Consider the following 13149-nt stretch of genomic DNA (forward strand, 5'->3'; position numbering starts at 1 on the left):
TAATTTACTATACAAAAGTGTTATTTACCAGGAGAAAAACACAAACAAAACAAAACAAAAAAAAAACCACACACAAAAAAAACAACCCAACACCATAGTTTGCTTTTATTTGGTTAAGTATCAATGCATTTGTAACATACAGAAATGCAGTTGAATAAAGCAAAAGAAAAGATGCAGTATGACACAGGTAAGCACACTGTGACCCTGGAATACAGGTTTTACTACTGGAAACCTTCAGAATACTACCAGGAAAAAAAAAAAAAGGAAAACCAAAACACAAGACAGTTGCCTTTGAAATGAAGTACGAACAAACTTTAGCAGCTACAGATATGCATGTGACTTTAGCATCACACTACCACAGATGGTTTTTCAAAATTCATTTCTAGATTAGAAAAAAAATTGCCTGTCACAACTCTTAAAGTGTTTCCAGAACAACACCTGACAAGAAATCTCACAAATTTTTACTCTCAGATTTTTACTGAACTCTTGATCTTTTAATGCAAACACGCTTTGGATAATGCTGATCACGACTTCGCGCTGACAATGAGCAGACCGCCAAAACACAGAGCCCTTGACTTTTAATATATATGTATATATTAACTATGTTATACACAGGTTCCATTTCCTCTCTTTGCAGTTTGTCACTTGCTTGCACCAACTTCATTTCCCCCTTGCACCATACATCCTCTCCTCAATGAACAAAACTGCCAGCCCCATTCCCTGACTTGCCTTCACACGACCCCAGCCTTCTGCCTTACACAGCCCTCAACCAAATGGAAACTCCTGCCTTATTCTTCTGACCTGCTGGTTTCAGAGACCATGTATATGCTACCTGTCAGCAAAGATCAAGCAGACAGACGAGTGCTGGGTGAGGTGAGAGACCCAGGCCGAGCCTCTGGCAGCTCAGACCCATACATGTGGGTATTTATAAGCATTAACATGGTGAAATCAGCAACAAGAACAGCCAAGAAGCATGAAGGCAGAAAGAGGTAGCAGGGATTCCTGGTTTCCCATGTGGATTTTGACACCAGTATCCACAGCAGCTTTAAGGGAGCCATTCTTTTCCTTTGTTTCTCTTTTTGGAAGAGAGAAAAAATCAAGATCTGTCATAAGAAATGCAGGCTATGCATGGCCCAAAGATCAGAAATGCAAAATAATTGATTCTGGCAAAAGACAGGCCTAACTCCTATCTCATAGATCCTGCTGTTGCTGGTAAGAAATCAGTGTAAGCAGGGGAAGGAAAAGTGAAGCTTTGGTGGCTTATTAACAGGAGTTACATTGTTACAGTATCCTGAAAGGATGCAGTTAGGTCCTTTCCCACCACATTAGTGTGACCCATGTGAGGAAGCAGATACCTGACTCTCCAATGGGAGAAGATCTGTGAACGTGTATATGTGTATTTATGAAGTATACACCAAGTAAAATGGCACTAAAACCCGCACAATTTGTAAGGCCTGTTCTCCAATGCTATGATACTACAAGATGCATTTTAGGCTGAGGGACTGCATAATGGATGCATTTTTCAGACTTTTTGAAGACTGACAAGTCAACAGCCACATATTTCAAACAGGTCAAAACAAACTGTCTAGATAGAGCATGACAGGTGCACCTTTTCCTAATGGTTGGAGAAGTAGTCCGGAAATCAGAGGATCTGCTTCACTACAGCCTGTTGCCTAACCTTCCCAAGGTCATTTTTCATGACACTTTACAAATAAAACACATATTATTTGATTCACTTCCCACATTCACACCAGTGTAAACCAGAACTATGGTGGTGTTATGTTTATAAACCTGTGTAGGAAAATCAAGCCTGAGATTTGCTCCCAAGGAAGAGGCTAATCAAGTGCTTATTTAAACTTGGTCAAGTCACTAAAACATCTCCAATCAGGTTTATCTGCAAGCAAAATTAGAACGTTCCTTTACAATCTACTTTCATAGTTCAGGGCATAAGACTATTCAAAATCATTCTTCTTTTGACATTAATTCTTGGGGGACAAGGTAGTTTAAGCTGGCAATCTAAGATTTTGGCTTCCAGACTATAGCCTAAACTGAACCCAAGCTGGATGATTTATGCTAAAGCTGAGCAACATTGGTGAAAAGTCCTCTGTAAAGCAAAGCAAAGCTGAATTGTCCCTTCCCCTCAAAAACTATGAACAAGCAGGCAGTCTCAATCCTGTTCCTAGCTGTCAGCAATAGGAATCTTAGCAAAGACAGGCAAGAACAGAAATATTTCTCTCCAGGAGTCTTTCTAGGGCAAAGCTAAAGGTTCAGCTGCTGGAAATCAGAACTGGAAATCTTGCAATGCTGCTGGCTTTCTAGAAAAGAGATTGCATTCAGAAATCTGTCAGCCTAGCATTGTTCGCACAGACAGTGATGACTGTACAGGCTATACAGAGCCTCCTTGTATTTAATAAACTACTTAACTGCATTAATATTACTACCCTGGTGTAGACTGCTAACCTGGAATTACCGCACAGCTCAGGAAGACCTTACTCCCGAGCAGCCTGATGCCACCAGTAGCATAAGCGAGATAGAGCAACATACGCTCGCTTACAGAAGCGCAATGCAACTACACCTAGTTACACCAAAGCAAGTAACTTATATATGCCTTGCAACGTCGTGGTTATGCATGCATGTTCCTCCGTAGTGTTCAATACAGTACTTCACACAAAGAGAGGGATAACAACAGCGACACTTCTACTTTTTTTGTACAACAAACTTTTTTTTTAGTACCGTGGTATTTGCACGGGGAGCATTCCAAGCACGGCCTGAGGAGCTTATGTCTTGGAACAGCTTACTGGCCGTAAGGCAACACCAGGCAGATGCACTGTGGGGAGGTTTTCTGCTTGGGTATCACTGGCTTGGCGGGTGTGACCCCAAGCGAAAGGCAAACAGCTCGCCTCGAGCAACCCTCCCTTTCCCAGGAGGGCACGGCTGGGACTTCCAGGCCTGGCTGTGATAGAGATGAACTTTCTTCCACCCGAGACTTGAACACTGGCAAAACGCTGCCTAACGGCCTGGGCTACTCCGTTTACCAGCAGTATCTCCCTGGGGCCCACCTCAAAGACATCCCCCAAGCCCTGGTGCCGCTGCACTGCCCAGCGCTCCGTAGAGGAGCCGCCGACATCCATTTTGGGAGTGGGAGCTCCTAGCCCCGCTGGCAAAGTTTCGGGCCCTGTCCGAAGTTGGGGGCAGCGCAGGATATGCGAGGCGAGGGTGACCCACACGGCACCGACAAGCACCACGGCCGGGCTGCGGGATCCGCGCCGCCGCCCCTCGCCCCGCCGCCGGCAGCTGCCACCCAGCGCCCCCGAGGCCGTGCACCTCAACGCGCCGCCGGGCCCAGGAAGACACGCCGGGCGGCGGAGCAAGTTCAGGTCGCACCCAACTACTTCCCGAGGTCTGAGGCAGGGCAGGCCCGGCGAGGACCCGCCGAGCCCATCCCAGCACCAACGCACGGCCCGGCCGCGGCCCGGCCTTGGACCAGCGGGCGCCGCCAGCAGACGGGTCTCGGGTGTGGGGAGCTGCGGAGGGGGCTCCTCCGAGGCCCCTGGCGGTGCTGGGCGGCCCACCTGTGCTCCCGCCCGGCTCCTCCGCCCCTCGGCGGGGAACTGGGGGCGCCGGGCGGATGGCGGGGTTGGCGCCTCCTCCGCCGCCGTCCCCAGCCGGAGCAGAGCCGACCGGCAGCGCCGTGGCGCAGAAGCGCTTGCCGGGCCCCGGGGAGTTGCGGGCCGCCGAGGGACCTGCTAAGCCCTAGCCCCGAACCCGCTGCGCCGGCTGAAGGAGGGGATGACGAGACGGGGGCTCGGACATGATGGCTGAGGCAGCCCCCTCCCCTGCGGCGCAGTTCCCCACATCCAGCGGCCTCCCCCCCACCCCCCGGCGGCGGGTGGCAGGTCCGCCCCGCGGGCCCGGTTACCTGCTTCCCGGGGACACTTTGGAGACGCCTCCAACATCGGCAAACACTAAAGAGAACTGACCCCGCCGCCGCGGCGGCCGCCGCCGGCCCCAACCACTCCGCGCCCCCCCTCGGCCTCCCGCCGCCACCGCCCCGCCTCGCCTCAGCAGCGCCTCCCGCCGCCCCTCGGCGGCCTCCTCCCGCCTCGCCGCCGCCACCCCCAGCGCGCCCCTCCGCCCGCGGAGGGCTCCCGGTGCTGCACCCCGGACTCGCTCCCCCCCGCTCCCGCTGCTCGAATGGCCCCGTCCGCGTCCCTTCCCCGGCCTGGAGAGGCGGCGCGCAGCGCCCCCAGCGGCGGCGCGGGGCACTGCTCCCAGCAGCGCCGGCCGCTCCCCGGGATCCCCCTTTCCCTTCGCTTTGCCGACGGCTAACCGCTCCGGCGCAGCCCCGCTCTCTTGAGCCGGGTCCTACGGCACGAGCGACACTGGGGTCATCTCGCGTTGCGAATTGTCTTGCCATGGTCGTACCTCCGTGTTGGTCACGTTTCCTGACCCCTGCTGGCTGCTCCCGAAAGCGCTGCCTGAGCTGGAGGCAGGGGATTCCTGCTCTTCCAAAGAGATTAAGCTCCAAGGAACGGAATAGCGAGGCTTAGTGCGAAGAAGGAGAAAATAATGGCTTGCAGGAACCGAGTGAGAGGCGGGTAAACAGAACGCAGCACGGCAGGAGCTTTCCTCCTGGGCGGAATTACGGCAAATGGTGTTGCTGAAGGGAAGGGTAGCCGGTGCGGCTGCTGGGCACTGCCCTCCCCGGGGGGAGCCCGCATAAAAGGGGCCCTGCTCCCCTCCCGTACCTGCTCCAGTCCCCAGCAGCAGTGACACTGGGGCCCCGGCTGGCCCCTCAAGTCCACACCCTGCCACCGCCCAACAGGATCAAGCCCTGTCTCACTTGGTGCACGTTTTTTGATAGCCCCCTGTCCGTGCCCTTCCAACCAACAGGTGTCCTGTGGTTCCACCAGCAGTTACCTCGTTGCCCATCTTTCAGGTTTTTGTACGTCCTCTACAGAAGGAACAACTAGAGAGAAAAAATAAAAGAAAGCAAAAATAATAAAATAAAAAAAGCAGTCGGCAATCAGATTTGCAGCTGTGCAAAATTGAGGTTAAAGGCTAAACCGTTCCTTGAAGTCCTCTTTTACATCAGAAATCAATAGAAGAGAGAATAAGAGGAAGGGAATTCCAAGACATTAATCTTTAGCATTAAAAAGGTAACATTAAAATTCTTTATCTCAAAATAATCAAAAGTTTATTGTTCATTTAAGAAAAAAGGCTTCTGAGTTTAATCCATAATCTACCTGATTTACTTTCTAAGAACCTGCTTTCTTGACTGGCTCAGGTAATTATTTGTCAAGTAAAACAAACCAGGAATTTTTAAATCCATGACAAAGCCTGGTAGAAGCATCAGAACTTGAAGCAATGGATTTCCTGCCCGTTTTGCAAGACTGCAGTAACAAAACTCCTCAGGCTTATAAACAAAACTAGATTTGGGAGATGTCTGTATCTTTATCCTAGGCAACTGGATTTTAATGATAGGTATGGAGTTAGAACATTGGACATAGCGAATGTAATTTAAAAAAACCCAGATACGTAAGTCAGGATCAGAATGAAACCGGCGCTCTCATTTTCTCCGGTTTCTCTCTTTTTTTATTTGAATCTTGACTTGAAACCAAATGGTGGATCAGCACGAAAACTGACCAAAAAAACAAAAAGATGCAGCCTTACAGGGTTTCCAAGCAGATGGTATGGACACACTCCCAAGTAACACATAGCACAGGTGAATTTTGGCAGTAAGCATATATATTGCAGACAATAATTTATATGCCAAGTAAGCGCAATGACACTTGGTGGCAGAACTGTATTACGAGTGTCTAAGTGATAGCAAGGTTTTATTCAACCCAACAGATTACTAATATGAGATTTAAAACTTATTTAATCATAGTTTTAGAGCTCAGCATTTGCTGAGACATTTTTATACATACCCTGTGTTCAGCTGTGGTAGCTTTTCATACTCCCCTTCTCATTCCTCCACTGTTTTTCTGTTTCTGAGATTCCTCATCTCCCATTTCATTTAAGAGCCGAGCACAGTACACAGCATAATGTCTTCTGTAGTCTTCTGATACAAGTTAGCAATAGATAATCATGCAAGTACCTGTCATAAGGCTACTACAAGCTTTTGCGTAAGTAAAGGTTCGTTCAGATGCTGAATCATAACGCTGTCTATAAAAATTTTGTTTTTTACTTTACTTACTGTTAGTCATTTCAAGAACAACCTGTACATACCACATACACCTAGTATCTGTGTATCCAGTGGAAAAATGCATTAGTTGAATGTAAGCATCAGGTTACAAGGGAAGTTTTCTGAACTTCCTGCAATAGACAGAATTCCAACAAACTTCTAGTCTCCAGTCTGTGCTATTAATTTCAATAGCTACCTTTTTTATAATACTGCTATTATTAGAGATTAAAAACTTAGTTTTAAAACATATCTTGAAATACATGTATTAACTCAGAAGAGACTCATACCTTAATATACATTCTGTACTGCAAACGACATACAGCTGAAAGAAAACTGAGTACTTGTTATTCAAATGTTTTGAATAACAAAGTGCAAAATTAATTGAAAACTTAACATATATATATTTTAAATACACTGGTAACTTCTGGATCTAATTTTTTTCAGGTATAAAACAAAGGATCAAATATTAGTGTTTTGGTTTTTAGTAAGTTTCCTGTATGACTGGAGATTTACATATATGAACAATTAAGTTGCATTACTAGCCACTCTTCAGATTTACTGTACCTTCATGGGTTTTTTTCCCTGCTATTGAGATATGGGATGAAGCCTACTCAGTACCTCCAGTAAGAGCAGCTTCACAGAACTTAAAAGCCTCTCGATTTTTGTAAATGAGATGCATAGTTTGTATATACTCATCCACTCCATTAGTACATAATGGGAGTGTCATGACTTGCCCAACAATCTAGTTTCAGTAGGTGAGTTCTTAATAGGAGTGATTAATTCAGTATGCAGTTTGAAAACAAGAGGAAGGAAAAAAAAGCCACACTAATGCTTAAATGCCTGTGCAAATGCCTAACTGGGGGAAAGGACACAGAGGAATTCCATTTGTGTACACGAGAGCAGGACACTTGAAGACACTTGGCCTTGTCATTTTTAACCTTAGATTCAGGCAAACCAAACTGGCACTTTCAAGCTGACTTGAAAAAAATCAAAATATTTTAATTTTTACTGATAAATTTTATTATTAGAATTGTAATTAAAAAGAAGTCACCGACAAATCAGTTTCCATCTCTCCATACACACTGGTACAACAAAACAAACAAAAATCACCCCAGAAAATGCAATGTATTTAACAAGGAGATTGGCAGAACCACAGAAGCAGCAGACTGCTTTTAAATCAACATATTAGAAACAGAAAAAGTTGAAAGGACCTCTGAAGGTCACCTGCTCCACCACCCTCCCTCAACACCCCCCAAAGAAGAACCGGCTGTAAAGCTGGATCTGACTTCAGAGTTCACAAGTTGCTCAGTTTACTTTTGAAAACCTCCACAAAGACTGGGATTTTACAACTTCTTCCAGCAACCTGTCCCAGGGTTTTATAAAGCTTCCTTTTAGCTGTACTTTTAGAATGCATATTAAAGGACTTAGTATATATTTTGATACTAAAGTTGAAAGAGTAATTAAGCTAATACAGAGTGCTGATAATATACCAATAGGAAGTAGACAATGCACTGCACTACTTGTATTAGTCATTCAACTGAGCGAATGCCTCTAATAGCTTAATACCAGAAGAACGGGTCACTTAATTTTTTAAATATTATTTTTCCAATAACTAAAAGCTATTAAAAAAACAATAGCCAGGAGTTTGGGATTACATTTGATTAACAGGCAGCATTATTAACAAACCTAAGTTTTACTGGACTTCTGCTCTCCCCAGTTACAGGTGCAGAACTGTGACTATGAAGGTAGATTTTTGTCCACGATGCATGTCATACTAGTGACAAAAACAATTTATCACCTTATATAGCACACTGAATGAGACACATGAACAAACCAACATACAATGAACTTACAACTCAATACTATATAGTTTTCTCAGGTAATGGAAGCCATTTATTCTTTATGCTCCAGTGAAGACACATGAGCATTAACAACTCAGGTAACACATTATCTTTCATGATTCATGCCTAAAATGCATGTTCCCTAAATCAGATGAATCACACAATCACTTTAAGAATCTAAATGAAGTGAACTAGAACTTGCACTTGTCAGCATATATTCAACTTTTCCCATCACTTCAAATTACTGTTGGTGTAAGGACATTGTGCAACTTCTAGGCCCTCATCTCCTTTAGCAATTATAATTTTTTAGAGCACACCAAAGTGAGTCCAGCCAAACAATGTGCTGATTTTGCAACTACCAGCTTACATCTAAATTTCTTACCATCAAGGTATCAAAGCCATTTTTTCATTTGTTGGCCCACTGACCCAAATTCAGATCGCTTTGCAGATAGAATTGTATTTCTCTGTAATTATTTGTTCTCGCACATCAGTGCTGGAAATAGTAAAGCCTTGCCTAAATGTAATTAACTTATTCTTTGAATAATGCTAGTGAAATTTAAAAATTATACTGGTAAATCATTTTACAGTAAATGTTAGGAGCTGCATTACGCATTCAGAAAACTTCACATTATTCATTATCCCAGTTCACTTATCCAAAACTGCACAAAAGCTAGCCCTAAGTCTCTAGTTTTAATTTGTACATTTAATTTGTTTGGTGTTACAACAACATGATTGGTCTTGTGTCAGCCATTTCCATAATTTTCTATTTAATTTTCAACACAAGGAACTAAGAACTTTCTGTACAGTTATCCTGGCTTCTTACAACTACAGAAAATGCAATTATGCACATTTGTGCCTATATAGTTAGTATGTCTAGTAACTGTATAAACTTGTGTGTTATGCAGTTAGTTAGCACACACAAGTTCATCATCTGTGTAGAATGCAGGAAGCTTTTCTTATTTCCTATTTGTTTCCAGATTTAGAAAACTAGGTTTGGATTACTACCATACAACACAGATAATGGAATTTTTGAAGAAAACCCAGCTAATTCAGGTCAATCAGGGCTTCAAATCTCATGACTACAGGTAATGAGGATAAATGTAACTGCAGTCTGATGAATTAGTGAGAATCAATGCCAGAACTAGCAACCTGAAGACCACAGCTTATTAGTTTTCCATTGCAAAGTGCAGTCAGACATTTAGGAATGGCCCACTTCTGCATCACTGCGCTCTGCTCGGGAGATAAGTATAGGAAAGTCAAAGTGTAAATACAGGCCAAAGCAACAATAGACGATATAAGATTACATTCCTGTTTGCAACTCTGGGTTGTTTTTTGGCTTTTGAATGTTTGTTTGTTAGGGATTTGCTTTACTGATAGCATTCTGACTACATAACAAGGCTTTCAAACAAGTGCAGACATGATGCTGTTTTCATTGACAGCATTGTATGAGCATTACGCCCATCCTGAAGTGCTTTTGATTCTCATTAGTGCTTCTCACTGCAGGCACAGATTACAGCACCACACCTCAAAAAAAACCCAGTAACTGCATCAGTCTGTCTGTACGTCAGTTTCAAGAGTAGGTACACCTATTAAGCACAGTTGTGCTAGTGAGAGATTGTACCTAATCATACCTACCAACAACTTTACCAGTGGCAGACTGTAGTGGACTGTGACAAAGAAAAGACGGATCAGGCCTTTTAAATCTTAAAGTAAGTTAAGGTCAGTGTTGGGACATAAAAATTAAATATTTCACTCACTGCCAAACATGTTCTTCTACCGGCATCAAATTTACCAGAAACAGTTAAGCAGATGTAAAAGGACAACTGATTTGCAGAGAACTGAATCAGCAGAAAGGTACTTTCCGTTCTGCATAGTTTGTTTGCTTTTCCACCCAGCTATGTTAACTTACACTACTCCAAAACATGTTGTCTCCTTCAGTAACAAGCTTATATTCCTTAGCTACCACACTAAGGTAGTTAAGGCAAACTAAGTCTAACCCTCCTTAAAATGCTCCTTTTATCACAGGACTTTTATTGCAATGGAAAATTTCTGCCACAAGTTGAAAATGACGTGTATTTCTGCTGTTTTGCAGAAGGTAAAATAATGACTTAAGGCAATTGGGCAAGAATATAAAATTATACAGGAAGTTAAACCTATATTAAATTAGTAAGTTTTTAAATTATTAAGTTCTTGTTCCAAGAGAAATCTTGGACCTCTATGAAGTCAAACAGCAAGCAGAAAAGAAAGGAATTCTCCATGCACAGCATTATGTATACAGAACAGACACACTCTTCATAGAGAAAATGGGTTTCCATCCCACACCCAGCCAAAAAAAAAAGCTTCAGAAGTTACTAGTATTGTAAACACGAATCAGTAAAACACATACAGGGCTTACCATAGTCAATAGGAACAACACTAAAGCATTGCCTACACGTGCTCGGAAGTATAGAAGCTCATGAATGGAACTGCTAAAAGCAAGGGCAACCAGCAGCATTGTTGCTCCTGTGATGTTCGCTTCCAGAGGATTACCAATGCCTCCAATTTGCCATTAACACTATCTCTTGCTAGTATATATCAGGTTCAGTCTGTTTGCCCAAATTTTTAAGTCATGGATCTCAGAGCAACTAAATGTGTGCTATTTCTAGGGACAGCAGCAACACACAGCTTCAAAGGTGAAGTGCTACTGAGCAAACACTAGGTATTACATCAGTTGAAATCACAGAATTTACACATTTTACACCTACATCAAAAGCAATTTAACTATTCCACTTCACCTACAAAGTAGCCATTTCTAAGTGAGTTTACTCTGCAAGAAGTTTGCTGTATATTATACACGTTACAGCAACTAGCACTGTAACTTTCACAGGACAAGAGTGGATTAACAGTATAACAATGTACTCTGAAAGAGACACAGGTCATATTTATGTCAGATAAAGTTCGTTAAAGCTGTTTGGCTTCTGATCGTTTCACAGTCCTGTCAAAATTGAGTCCCCAACCCTTAGTAAAGTTTTTGGGGGAGCCGCTAGTAAAATTATAAATGACTGTCACTAATGAAGCATAAATATTGTCATGTAAATAATCTGACAAAACCAGCTGCAGTAAATTCAAGCAGCAGGACTTCTTTCTGGAGACCAAATCCTGCAATATTACTTAGTAAATATAAAAAAGAATGAATTAAATGCTTTGCCTTGTGACAAACTCCTGAACCATCTACTCAGAATAAAGCCAGGCGCATTAATAGCTTTCCATGCATCCCAAGGCAGCCATCTAGCCACAAAACAGCATGGAATTGGCTTATGCAGAGATTACCACAAATTTTCCAATTAGATCTTTGGTTTACTCCAAAGAGACTCCCGAGACATTAAACATGAGGTGCAGGGATGCTCCAGACATAACAAAACTTGTCTTGCAGATGAAATGACAATCCCTATCATTACCCAAATGGTAAGCCTTTATAACATTCACCTTCAAAAAGTGTTGCACAGAAATGAGCTTCAAAAAAAAAAACCCAATATTACAAAGTAGTTGATGAGAAAATACAGAAGCAGATGACATTTAGATAACTTTAAGAGAAGTTCTGAGTTTTTATGGAAAAGAATCACAAGCTTTTCTATTCAGCATTTCCTCATAGTACCTCACATACTAGGAAGATGTGAGTAACGTCCAGATATGATTTAGTCTATTCCTACAGACTAAAACAAGGAAGGAAGCTAACAGAAGTAACTTTCAGAACTACGAACACATGTAACAAGGTACCATACCAGGTCTATTTTTCACCTGCAAGACTGCAGAACCTCATCAGACATGGCACGGTCTACTTTGCTGAGAGTTTACCAGGGTTTCTGAAAAATTATTGCAAAGCAAAAAGAAACCTACTACCTCAGTTCATGGAGAGAGGCTATCTGTTCTCCAAGTTGTAAAGTTTGATCAGACCAGCAGTTTTTATTAGTACAGCTTATCCCAACAAACTCTGATAATGGCTTTTATACAGGACCTTGATCGTTCTGTTAGATCATGACCATAGTTGTATTGCATTTGCCTTCTTCCACTTTTAAAGACCTTCATAAGAAGAATTACAGCTTGGTGCAAGTACTGATGTCCTCCTAAAAAAAGAACTGCCACACATACAAAAAACCCCAAAGCCACTCCACACAACCAGCTACATCTTCAGAAATCTATCAAAATTAACCTTCAAGAACTGGTTGTTCCCCCTTTCATTTCTCTCTCCCACCCCACTTTGTGAGCATTTTTATCTCCGTACAGCATGCTTATTGTGCTAGTCAACACAATCTGCAGGAGCATTTGGAAGATCATTCCCAATGCAGGATTGTCTGGACTCCTACTTGTTTAAGGAAGTCGAAGTCTTCTGTTACTCCAGCGTGATGTTTAAGACCGAAGTTACTCCCTGGGGCATATGATAACGCACAGATATGCAAAAGGTTTAAAAAGTTATAGTCCAAAACTCAGTATAATATAAAACACATTAGTGCAAGGTGATGCCCAAATTTATTTTCCCTCCTGTAAACTCAAATCCTGATGTGAATCAAGACTTCAGACTCAATATACTCCAAATCATCTGGAGATTGGATGCTTTATCAGTCTTTGTAAATTGCTTACTTAGTGTCGTATACTTCCTATACTTCTATCTTCAGAATACTAATCTTCAACAAATAGTTTAGACCCAATTAAAGATGTGGGTTTGGGGTTTTTTTGTGCATGCAAAGATAGCTACCAATGTTTTCTATAGATTTATGGACACTTTAGAGAATAAGAAAAACAGTCAATTGGCTGCTTGCTATTTAAACAAAACAAAAAAACCCCAACAAAACAAAAAACCAAAACAAACAAACAAAAAAACCCACAATGCCCAAAAATCCTAGGCACAGACAATCAAGGCAAAAGATCAGTCAAAGGCTTTGTAAGAACAGACAGAAGAATCCCCTGCCAACAGATGGGCATAAGCAGTCCAGACCCCCAGGTCAGGCTTCTTACAGCATGTAACTCAACTTCTGCATAAAACAAGACTTCTAGTGCTTTATATTATGCAGAAAAGTCTAAAGATACAAAACAGGTTTCCAGCCATCACCTCCTAAACTCCAGCTGCACAATCCTTCCCATTTC

At 42.8% G+C, this 13149-nt stretch overlaps 1 protein-coding gene across 1 annotated transcript in view; it reads right to left on the reverse strand.

Annotated features, from left to right (window-relative positions):
- UBE2W (ubiquitin conjugating enzyme E2 W) overlaps nucleotides 1-13149 on the reverse strand; it is a 66034-nt gene that overhangs the window by 16386 nt on the left and 36499 nt on the right. The window lies entirely within an intron of this gene.

Source organism: Neopsephotus bourkii, unplaced genomic scaffold (genome assembly GCF_033783945.1).
Source record: "Neopsephotus bourkii isolate Nb327-2 ecotype Australia unplaced genomic scaffold, CSIRO-AGI_Nbou_v1 NB_1820, whole genome shotgun sequence".
NCBI lineage: Eukaryota > Metazoa > Chordata > Aves > Psittaciformes > Psittacidae > Neopsephotus > Neopsephotus bourkii.